Source organism: Chaetura pelagica, unplaced genomic scaffold, assembly GCF_000747805.2.
Source record: "Chaetura pelagica isolate M959 unplaced genomic scaffold, ChaPel_1.0 scaffold192, whole genome shotgun sequence".
Lineage (NCBI taxonomy): Eukaryota > Metazoa > Chordata > Aves > Apodiformes > Apodidae > Chaetura > Chaetura pelagica.
Window position 1 is genome coordinate 438398 of NW_009952570.1, and position 11800 is coordinate 450197.

The following is an 11800-nucleotide window of genomic DNA, read 5'->3' on the forward strand; positions in this document are numbered from 1 at the left end:
AGCCCTATGGAAAGGGACCTGGGGGGCTTGGTGGATAACAGGCTCAACATGAGTGACCAGTGAGCAAAGAAAGCCACCAGGATGCTGGGCTGCATCACCAAGGGCATCACCAGCAGAGAGCAAGAAGTCATCATCCCACTCTACTCAGCACTGGTTAGACCACACCTGGAGTGTTGTGTTCTGGTCTGGTCCTTGCTCTGCAAAAGGGATGGGACAGGCTGGAGAGGGCCCAGAGAAGGGCCACAAGGATGATCAGAGGACTGGAGCACCTGCCATCTGGTCATAGAGAGGTCAGAGAAGAGGCTGAGAGAAGTGGGTTTGTTCAGCCTAGAGAAGAGAAGGCTCTGGGGACACCTTCTCACCATGTACCAGTACACCAAGGGTGGCTGCCAAGAAGATGGAGACTCCCTTTTTACAAATAGTCCCATGGAAAAGACAAGGGGTGATGAGCACAAGTTGCTCCTGGGGAGATTCTGATTGGACACAAGGGGTAAATTCAGACATCGGAATAGTCTCCCAAGGGAAGTGGTGGATTCTTCCACATTGGACAGTTTTAAGTCTCAGCCTGACAGGTGCTGGACCATCTCATTTCAACTACATGATTACCTAGAAAGGTTGGACCAGATGATCCTTGAGGTCCCTTCCAACCTGACATTCTAGGATTCTAAGATTTTCAAGGTTCCCCCACTACAGCAAAGCAAATGGCACCTATTTGCTCGTGAGCACCAGCCACTGTGTTACACAGGGAAAGGGCTGAAGTCTTTGGGATAGGTGGAACTTTGATCATGAGAGTAGCACAGCAGATCATTTAGAAGGATCAAACCACATTTGCTCTGAAGCAGCCAGCTATTAACAGTGGAGAATGTTATTTCAGGTAATAAAGAGCAAGACCTGAGGACCAGCCTGGGAATTCAAATTTACAACTTGTATCAAATTCATCTGCTGTAAAAATCCACCTAGTTTATAAGTTTCTCACCAACTTCATAAAACATGTTTTATTATTATTGTTTTCTGACTCTCCTGCCTCAATAAAATTCCTCTCCCAGCCTGTGTGGGTGTTGCACTATAAACATTTGCACTTTGATTCATTCAAGACTGAAGAAAGCTTTCAGGTAACCTATTAGGAATACTTTAAATGTTTCGAAAACATCCCACTTTCCCCTGAACCTTGCAAAGAAACAAATCAATGTGCCTTGCCACAAACCACCTCCCAGAACCTGCTGGGCTGGTGATTCAAGTGCTCGCGTTTGGGAGTGACTGTGTTGGTGGGAAAACACACAGCCCACCCAGCAGTGCCACAAGGAGGGAAACATGTCAGTTTATCAAGAGCATCTTTCAATCCCTTTCTGCTGATGGATTAACAAAACTTAATTATCTTACCAGAATAAGAGGTTTAAACCAGAATATTTAGGGTTTTTTTCTGCTGAGAAAAAAGCCTAAATAACCCAGGCCAGGGGAGGAATGTGAGGATTCAACAAGGAGAAGTGCAAGGTCTTGCACGTGGCAACACATAACCCAGCAGTGCAGTTCAGACTGGGATCCACCTGGCTGGAGGGCAGCCCTATGGAAAGGGACCTGGGGGGCTTGGTGGATAACAGGCTCAACATGAGTGACCAGTGAGCAAAGAAAGCCACCAGGATGCTGGGCTGCATCACCAAGGGCATCACCAGCAGAGAGCAAGAAGTCATCATCCCACTCTACTCAGCACTGGTTAGACCACACCTGGAGTGTTGTGTTCTGGTCTGGTCCTTGCTCTGCAAAAGGGATGGGACAGGCTGGAGAGGGCCCAGAGAAGGGCCACAAGGATGATCAGAGGACTGGAGCACCTGCCATCTGGTCATAGAGAGGTCAGAGAAGAGGCTGAGAGAAGTGGGTTTGTTCAGCCTAGAGAAGAGAAGGCTCTGGGGACACCTTCTCACCATGTACCAGTACATCAAGGGTGGCTGCCAAGAAGATGGAGACTCCCTTTTTACAAATAGTCCCATGGAAAAGACAAGGGGTGATGAGCACAAGTTGCTCCTGGGGAGATTCTGATTGGACACAAGGGGTAAATTCAGACATCGGAATAGTCTCCCAAGGGAAGTGGTGGATTCTTCCACATTGGACAGTTTTAAGTCTCAGCCTGACAGGTGCTGGACCATCTCATTTCAACTACATGATTACCTAGAAAGGTTGGACCAGATGATCCTTGAGGTCCCTTCCAACCTGACATTCTAGGATTCTAAGATTTTCAAGGTTCCCCCACTACAGCAAAGCAAATGGCACCTATTTGCTCGTGAGCACCAGCCACTGTGTTACACAGGGAAAGGGCTGAAGTCTTTGGGATAGGTGGAACTTTGATCATGAGAGTAGCACAGCAGATCATTTAGAAGGATCAAACCACATTTGCTCTGAAGCAGCCAGCTATTAACAGTGGAGAATGTTATTTCAGGTAATAAAGAGCAAGACCTGAGGACCAGCCTGGGAATTCAAATTTACAACTTGTATCAAATTCATCTGCTGTAAAAATCCACCTAGTTTATAAGTTTCTCACCAACTTCATAAAACATGTTTTATTATTATTGTTTTCTGACTCTCCTGCCTCAATAAAATTCCTCTCCCAGCCTGTGTGGGTGTTGCACTATAAACATTTGCACTTTGATTCATTCAAGACTGAAGAAAGCTTTCAGGTAACCTATTAGGAATACTTTAAATGTTTCGAAAACATCCCACTTTCCCCTGAACCTTGCAAAGAAACAAATCAATGTGCCTTGCCACAAACCACCTCCCAGAACCTGCTGGGCTGGTGATTCAAGTGCTTGCGTTTGGGAGTGACTGTGTTGGTGGGAAAACATGGGGGCTGTGGGTGTCCAGGAGGTTGGAACCCACCCCTCACTCACCAGACACCCTCACAGGGATGCTGGGGATGCAGCCACGTGGGGGCCACTGGTCAGAGGCAGCTAGACCATTTTCTTCCCAGTTATGGACAGGACTGTGCAAAAATAGGGGTTTATGTGTCCTCAGTGAGCCCCGGCGAGCAAAGCGCAGAGCTAGTGGGTGCTCTCAGCAGCATCCCTCTCCAAGCAGCCTGCTTGCCCTGGCCTCCTCCAAAGCCCACTGAAGTTAAGGAGGGTTTTCCCAGCCTTCATCCCTCTGGGATGAGCCTTTGAGCACAGCAGGCTCCCACACGTGCAGTGCTGCCAACCGTGCTGCAAAGGCCCACGCATGGCGCAAGGAGGGATAATAAAAGCAGAGTTTTATAAAGATACCAGATACACGTAGCTGGTAACCTGATGGCTCCCAGCAGCCTGCATCCACCTCCTCTCCTCCACGAGGTTGGCCTCGGCATCCAGAGGGTGGTGGAGCATCCCTACTCAATGGCCAAGAGCTGGGAGGGCCCTACCTGAGCTGGGCCCATAAGAAAAAGGCATCGGTGCCCTTGGCTCCTGCACAGTTGATGCTTTTCTCCATTTCAAATTCTACTACACCAAAAATTACCACTTTACAGCTCTGCATCTGGTCCCAGTGACATCATGATCTGTGACTTGGCAGAACCTCTGCCAAGACAAGCTCAAACAACTTAGGTCCCACCAGCAGTTTCAGCCTGAGAAGCAAAGCACAGACAGCAAATGCCATGCACCTCCAGGGGACTCACCCACTTGTGCCTGGAGCTTCTGGACAGCTTCAGCCAAACCCCACAGGCTGGGGAGCATCTTGGGCTCACCCTCAGCCACGTCCTGCCTGTCATTTTCAGCACTCAATAAAGGATAAAATGATAATAAAAATCACTGCTTTAAAAGTAACCACGGCCCAAGTGCAGGAATGGAGCAACCATGTGGGGAGGGCATCTCCATGCTCCTATCCTGCAGGCACACCATGTCAGGCAGTGCAATGGAAAAGTCCTGCAACAAGTCAACACCACTGCAGGCAGTACTCCTGACAACACACTGGTGATCCTGAGAAGCCAAATTCTGTCCTTTTCAAACATTTCTCTCAAATGAAAGCAGAGGCAACGCCTCACAAAGCACATCCCACCCCTGCTCTGTCCTTACACGTCCTCATCTTCCTCAGGCTCTGGGAAATATGAAGCTACAGGTGTTGGGTGGAAAAACACTCACAAAGTGCCCAGCCACCCACCAAGGACTTCTCCCAGCTCTGCCCTGGGGCCACTCCAGTTTGTCCCCCCACAAACCAGGCTGTCCCCCTCCTAGGTCCCCAGAGGGACCTGAGCAGAACCCACCACTCCCCTCCTGCCTCCAGAGGACAGCGTCTCCTCTCCAGCTCTTCTGCTGGGTTCCTGGCTTTCCCCAGGAAGATGTAATTCCCACCCCTGTGATTTGATGTCTTTGGAGCAAGAAGCAATTATCCTCGTGCCAACAGGACCCTAGTGAGGATGATAATGAGTCGGCTCTGACCCCGCGGCTAAGGAAGCAGCTGAAGCAAGTGGAGGCCTTGAGTAATCAAAGACCCATTCCAGCCTCTGACTGCAAAAAAAAGGACTAAAAAACCTCCATAAAACTTCCATCTCTGCCAACCCCTGCTCCATGCCTCCATCTGAAGGCCTGTGTTTTAGCACCAGGAGAAAGGGGACCAACACCAGCTCCACGTCCCTCCGGCTTTGCCATCTGGGTACATTTTGGGTGAGGGAAGCTGGAGGGCCTGAGCACCCCATGGGCACAGGGGATTCGACCTCCTGCTCAACAATCAGACACCACAGCCTCATTTTCCCAGGTTCTGGAGATCAAGGGGAAGCAGCTGCCAGCCCAAGCCAGGCCCAAAAGGCGACAGGAAGGCAGGCTGGCCTGCAGAGCCAGGCAAGACAAGGTGTCCCCGTGCCCTGCAAAGGGAAAGAAAACAGGAAAAGAGTGGCAAAAAAATGGATGTGCACCAGGTTTTGGGCTTGGCAGGATTGCAGAGGCTCCCCAGGAGATGGCAGGGCCAGGCGCAGAGTATCCTGTGCTGCCAAGCATGGGGGCAGCAGGCTGAGCAGCTCTTCCCCTCAAAAAAATAAATATACAGTCAGGAAAGACATCTCAACCCAGCCAAGTGCCAAGCAAGACAAGATGAGGGTGTCAAGCCCTGGCCCAGGCTGCCCAGGGCAGGGGAGGAGTCCCCATCCCTGCAGGGGGTTCAAAGCCCTGGAGATGTGGAGCTGAGGGACGTGGGGCAGTGGTGGCCTTGGCAGGGCTGGGGAAACGGTTGGACTGGATGATCTCAAAAGGTCTTTTCCGACCAAAACAATTCAATGAACCCATGATACTGGTTAGGTTTAAATAACCCAAAATCTGCTGCTGGGATGTGGCACAGCAGGGCAGGACTGCAAGAAGATCTTCTGGGGAGAAAATACCTGGGAACAATCTCCTAAAGTCATGGCAAAGCCTCCTTCTCAGATGGGAGGAAGCAGCCAGAAAGTGAGGATTTCCACAGCCTCTTACCTATTCCCAGCCACCACTTTGATTTGCTGCAGAACAAATCAAAGCTTAACCAGCTTCCAACACCAGCAACACCATCTGGATTCCTCCCCAGATACTAAACATGCTTCTCACTACACTAAGAAGCACAGACCTCAAGCTTTACTGATCCCTAATTACTTGGCATGGCTATGTCCAAATTTTTAAAAAGCCCAAAATAAACTTAATACTCTAAGAAAAAAAAAAGGATTTTTAAAAAAAGGATAATTTATATGGGTTTATATATAAAAGGATTATATATATGGGTTTATTTTTCTTCCTTCCCATCTGCAAAGACCTTGGAAGGACTCCACCTGCTCATTAAGGGGGACAACTCAGAAGAGAAAGCAAGGATACGAACACTCATTAACTAAAACTACTCCTGACCCTCTGCCCTCCCAGATGACAGCTTGCCATCACCTTCCACCTCTCCCAGAAGTGGACAGCATGGAGATGTCAACTGCAGAGGACTGCTCTTGGGCTCCTCCTGGGAGCATCCCCCCAAACCCAGGAGCATCCCACCCACTAGGTTTCAGTTGGAAGAAGCAAGGCTGAAGGAAAGTCACCTCCTTCCTCAGCAGGGCTGGGCAAAGAGCCCCTTCCTCTTTGAACTGTCTCCTCTGTGATTCCTCACCACGAAGCTCCCAGCAGGAACTTTGATATTAAAGCCAGCCCAAAGCACGTATGCTTGAAAAGTAATTAGGTCACCCTGGGTTGTGGGCTTAGCAGGCAAAACTATAATTATTTAGAAACATCAAGTTTAAATGCCAAAGATTCTTAATGGAGCTGAGCTAATTAACCAATTTTAACTGAATAACTGATTAGCTAAAAAAAAAAAAAAAAAGAGAAGAAAAAGAAAAATCAATGATCACAGACATCAACATTTTCTCTTCACAAGTTGTTTCCTTGCAGCAATTCTCAATTGCACAAAAGGAGACCAACAACCCCCGCTAACCAAATATTATTGTAATTAAATATTCAACAGAAAGCCTCTTCAATTATTCAAAAGACTGATAACACTTGCTTATAATTGGGGTGGTGGGAGAGGTTTCCAGAAGCAGGGATTCTGCATATCATCAGGCTCCGGCCGTGGATGCAAACCCTCCTGGGTGGATGGGTCGTGGCAGTGGCTCCCACCCCTCCTGTAGAAACCAAACCCCAGGGAGAGGGATGCTTTCCACCCAGACATGGGAAAACAGACCATATGGTCCACACTATTCCTGGAGAGTTGTTATTAGACCAAAAATTTAGGGGATTAATGGCCAGTTTCCAGATTTCACACCATTTTCTGATGATAGTGTTACCCCCTCCTCCCCCGGCAGAGAACCAGGAGGAAAAGCAGATCCCAGTGTATCCTTATAACTCACTAAGCAGCATTACCACAGGAAATTACAAATTAGCTTTTCAGCAAAGGATCCAGGGATATTTAGATCAGCTAGAGAGAAACTACAGAACCCTTCAATCCATTTATCAAAACTCTCACAGCTCCAACTTCCAGTGAAATGAAACAACAATAAATATTGAGCAGGGAAAGTTCATCTCTGCTTTAAATATTCAAAAGTCACGAGAAATCAAAATATAAATCACAGACCCTTTAGCTCCTATCAACACACATCCCATTTTTCTCACCATTTCTCACTATGCGACTTGGTGGAAAATGGAAAAACAAATAAAACAGATCAGCTGTGGCTGGAAGTGACCACATTTATGCTGCAGGAGAGAGCCCACCCCTGTCTGCTACTTATCTGGAAAGCTGAAGGGCTGATCCAGGCAAGAGTTTGGTCTGGTTGCCCCTGTGGAAAGGGCTGAGTTGTCTCTGGTGTGCTGCTGACATTTGGAAACACTGAATCCTAACCCCTCCTAGGAAGCTGGACTCTGCAAAAGCCAGCTCCAAGTTTGTGGCTGCCTGAGGTCCTGACTACCCCCTAATGCTGCTTGGGCATCCATTCATGCTTCTTTTGCACATTCCAACCTCTGCCAAGAGGAGAAGCAGGGAGGGATGCTGGGGGCTCAGCCAGCAGAAGCACCCTGTGTTCACACATGGACCACAAGGCATCTGGAGTAGTATTCAGTTCTGGTCCCCGAGATACAAAAACAAGGTGGACAGGCTGGAGTAGGTCTAGAGAAGGGCCATGAGGATGATCAGAGCACTGGAGGACCTGCCACATGAGGAGAGGCTAAAAGAACTGCGTTTGTTCAGCCTGGAGAAGGCTTCGGGGAGACCTTATCACCATGTACCACCACCCAGAGGGTGGCTGCCAAGAAGATGGACACTCCCTTTTAACACATGGAAAAGACAAGGGGTGATGGGCACAAGTTATTCCTGCAGAGATTCCAACTGGTCTCCAGTACAAAAATTTTCCCCATGAGAACAGTCAGACATTGGAATAATCTCCCATGGAAAGTGGTGGGTTCCCCCAAATTTGGCAGTTTTAAGACTCAGCCTGACAGGGTGCTGGACCATCTCATCTCAACTATATTATTACCTAAAAAGGTTGGACCAGATGATCCTTGAGGCCCCTTCCAACCTGGCATTCTAGGATTCACCCAAACATCTTCTCACCTTCACTTGCCATCCCCACCACCCTGTGTGGCTCTACAGGGTGCTCTGGACCACCAGTCGACATGAATTCCCACCGTCTGGATTACCTGCACCTCTCCCACCACCCCAGCTCCAGCCACCTCGGGGAGCCAGGCTTCCCAACACCACAGCCCAGGTGCTGCCTTTCCCAACTGCTACCCTGCAAATATCTGAGCTGCACATTTCCCTGGCACAAGTCTCCCTGTGTGCAAGGCTTGAGAGCTGGAGTGTTTGCAGAAAGAGAACAAGGTCAAATTGAGATGCGCTTCCAAATCCTAATGAATATTTGGGGAGAACACTCCCTCCCCCAACCCCAACTATTTACTCAGCCTCACCAAGCTGTTAAATGACTCCTCTGGCAGCATCAGACAGGTTGGGAGCTCCTGCCTAAAGCCATGCTGGGAGAGGTGGAAAAGGCCCGGGCAGGGTGGCTGGCTCTGCAACAGGACGGTCCAGCACACGCTGCAGGCATCGCAGGAACTGGGCTCTGAGCCTCAGCCTTGCTCCCAGCACCTCCTCCATCAGCCTCACCCCTCAGCCCCCTGCTGTGCCAGACACCAGCACCTCCAAGACTCCACCAACCTGATTAGGATGGAGTTACTCATTGCCAAGGTACCTGTTTTCCCCTTCTCACCAAATCTTGAGGCTTCTTTAGCCTCCAAGACCCACCTCTGCTAGCAACATCTATTATTCAGCACCCTGGGCTGGATCCAGAGCCAGAGGAACACACTGGGGCTACTTCAACATCAATAGTTTCTTGGGTTTTTTAAGGCCAGTGGAAGGTTTTTACTCTGTCCTATTGTGTCAGGAGATGCAGTGGAGATGGACAAGAGGCCACCTGGCAACCCTCCCAGCAGATCAGGCTCCTAAACACACGGAAATCCAGAGCATCAGACCAATTTCCACCCTGAAAAATAAATATATTTATCATAGACCCCACCTTCTCAGCGTCTGCCTTTCACAGAGCTCCTCCAGGGCCCTTATTTGCATCAACTGCTCCAAGACCATCTTCAATGACAAATAAATACTAATAATGACAGCCTAACAGGCAGGCTTTCCATTTCCAGCACTGCTTTTCTGGTCTCTCCATCATTGCCAGCACTCGTTTTCATCTCTAACAGGCTTCCAGAGCTGAGCACTGCAAGTTATTCAACTTTCAGCTGCACTGCGTTAGGGGAGAGTAATATTCAAAGCTTTAATTAAGGCAACAAATAAATCAAGACCTTCACCTCGAGGAAGCAGACCGACATGAAATGCAGATGCAGAAGTCACCCATGAGATGGGTTCAAGCAGAACTACCATCAGTTCAGGGAGAGCTGTACCACAGCCATCTCCAGCACAAATTCAGCCACATCCCAGGGACAAAAAGCCCCCTTTTCAGGTTTTCTAGCACTTTGTCACACCAGGTGGTCTGAGCCACTGAGGTCACCTGCAGCTTTGGGCCAGCAGGACCTCCTAAGGACGGTGCCTTTCCTTCCCCTCCAACTCCAAACCAAAGCAGGAGGAAGATGGGGAGGGAGGGAGAAGACTGAGGCAAAGCATAATGAGTCAGTGATAACAGCAATTAGTCAAAAAAAAAAGCAACACAGGCATCTGCAGTCTCAGACCCCTTTTCCATGACTTGACAAAATGCTTTCCCTTCAGGCTGACAAGATCTGGGCTCACTCATCATGCCAAGAATAAGGTTTTTGCCCTTAGGGTTTGTTGGTTGTTGCTTTCTTTCCCCCACCAGATAGTTTGTGCGAAAGAAGTAAAAGCAAAGGGGTAGCTGGATAGCAGCACTTGAAAATTTCTGTGCAGCATACTAGCAAATTCCCTCTTGAAAGACCAATTTTTAGCTTCTCCTTGAAAACTGCTCTGCTCGGGGTGAAGCAGCTGGGCCAAAGGTGGAAGCCCAGGCAGCAATGAAGATGATGATGATGGTGGTGGTGATGATGATGATGATGGGAAGGGCAGTGTGGCGGCCGCCAGCTCTCAGCCAGCTTGGCACAGGCACAGCTCTGGAGGAAGCAGAGGAAGCCTGGAGTATTCCTGCAACAGATGTGTGTGTCCTGAGCCAAAACGTGAGGAGAACAAGCACCCAAGGAGCAGCAGCCAAGGACATTGCTCTGGAAGCAATCCCTCAACCAGTCCTCTCCCGGGCTGTGGTTCCAAAGGCCAGGCAGACAAGCCAGTGGATAAGTACTAGAAGCCAAACCAAGCTGATCCACCAGCCCTGAGCAGGGCTTTCCACCTCCTTGCCCGTGCTCTGCTTAACCTGGTGCTGCAAGCAGCAGCACAGGAGACAGAGAGAAAAAATCCAGGTTTGGAAAGAGCAGGGGCGAGGCAGGGAGATGATGGGCAGGTAAGCAGGTAGGCAGATTAAACAGCATACGTGGAGGAGCTGCACCAAAATGGACATCAGCCCCAGCTGACCCACAGACACCTCAAACTCACACACAAACACCTTTAACTCCAGAGTTAAAACGTGTAATGTCAGCCCATTACCACCTGCTCTCTATGCTAAATGGGATTATATTTGGTTCAGCTAACACGAGAGAGAGCACGCGAGCGGCTCCTGAGTGATTGCAGGGTGTGGGAGAGGCAGAGCATTTGTTCCTGTCATCTCCTCACGTCCCTCTTCCTCTTTGTAAGCCACAGAAAAAAAAAAAAAAAAAAAAAAAAAAAGATACACTGCAGAGCCAGAAATCTAGAGTGAATAACATCCAGTTCATCTCTTCCTCCAAATCTGTTAATGGGCCTTGTCACCTCTCCTGCCCAGTGCTTCTCCTTCTCCAAGTGTCTGGAGAGAACAGTTTTGACCACTAAAGCCACAGGTTCTTTAAGGTTGAGACTTTTTGCACTGCAATGATGAAAGTTCTCCCTAAAGCCTAAATTATTAATAGGTTTAGCAATACAATTTGAGAGGCAGAGCATTTGTTCCTGTCATCTCTTCCCGTTTCTCTTCCCCTAAAAAAGCCACAGAAAAAAAAAAAAAAAGACTATAAACATCCAGATGTCCAGCAGAAAAGCCACAGAATTTGGTAGAAATCAAGTAACCATAAGAACATTCAAGACTCTTCTCTCTCCGGGCTGGTGTGTAGCAGGCAATGAGATAGCAAGGTTTTAGGGAGGATAGAGATGTTTGCAGGCAACCCCAGCCCTGACCCCAGCTGCATCCTCCTCCCCCTCCAACAGGGTCCAGACCTCAAACATTCTCCCCCATGGCATCCTGGAAAAATTGTCTGGCTGGCTGGGGATGGCAGGGAGACGTTCTCTTCTCGGCTGCTCCCGCAGCCCACGGCTCCAGCCCTGGCTTTGCTTGGCTACCAGCAAAACCAGTCCTGTGGCCCCTCCAGGGGGAAAGGCAGGCCCTGGGGAAGGTCAGGCTCTAGGAGATGCTTCAGCTCAGGTAGAGAAAGCCATGCTTTAACCTAGCAAATTCAAGCCCCGCACCAGGAGGATCCATAAGATTTGCTAAAAGCTCCATAAAAAAGGTGTTCTTCTTCACACAACCACAGCAAGAGGCTGCCACCTCAGCTCCAAACCACATTCCACCGCCCTGCCTCAGAAACCCCTCGTCCAAAATTTAACACAGACCTCTCCCAGGATGCTACTTTTACTGTCCAAGTCACTCCCTCAGCAGAGCAGAGATAACACTGCTCTTCAACAGGTCGGGTGCCGGGCAGGGGTGCCAGCTCAGGGCAGGCTGGGGAACACCCTGGGTGGCACAGGGACACCCAGGATGGCTCTAAGGACAGGGATGGAGCTGAGGTCTCCCTGCCAGCCAGGATTTCGGCAGCACCTCCAG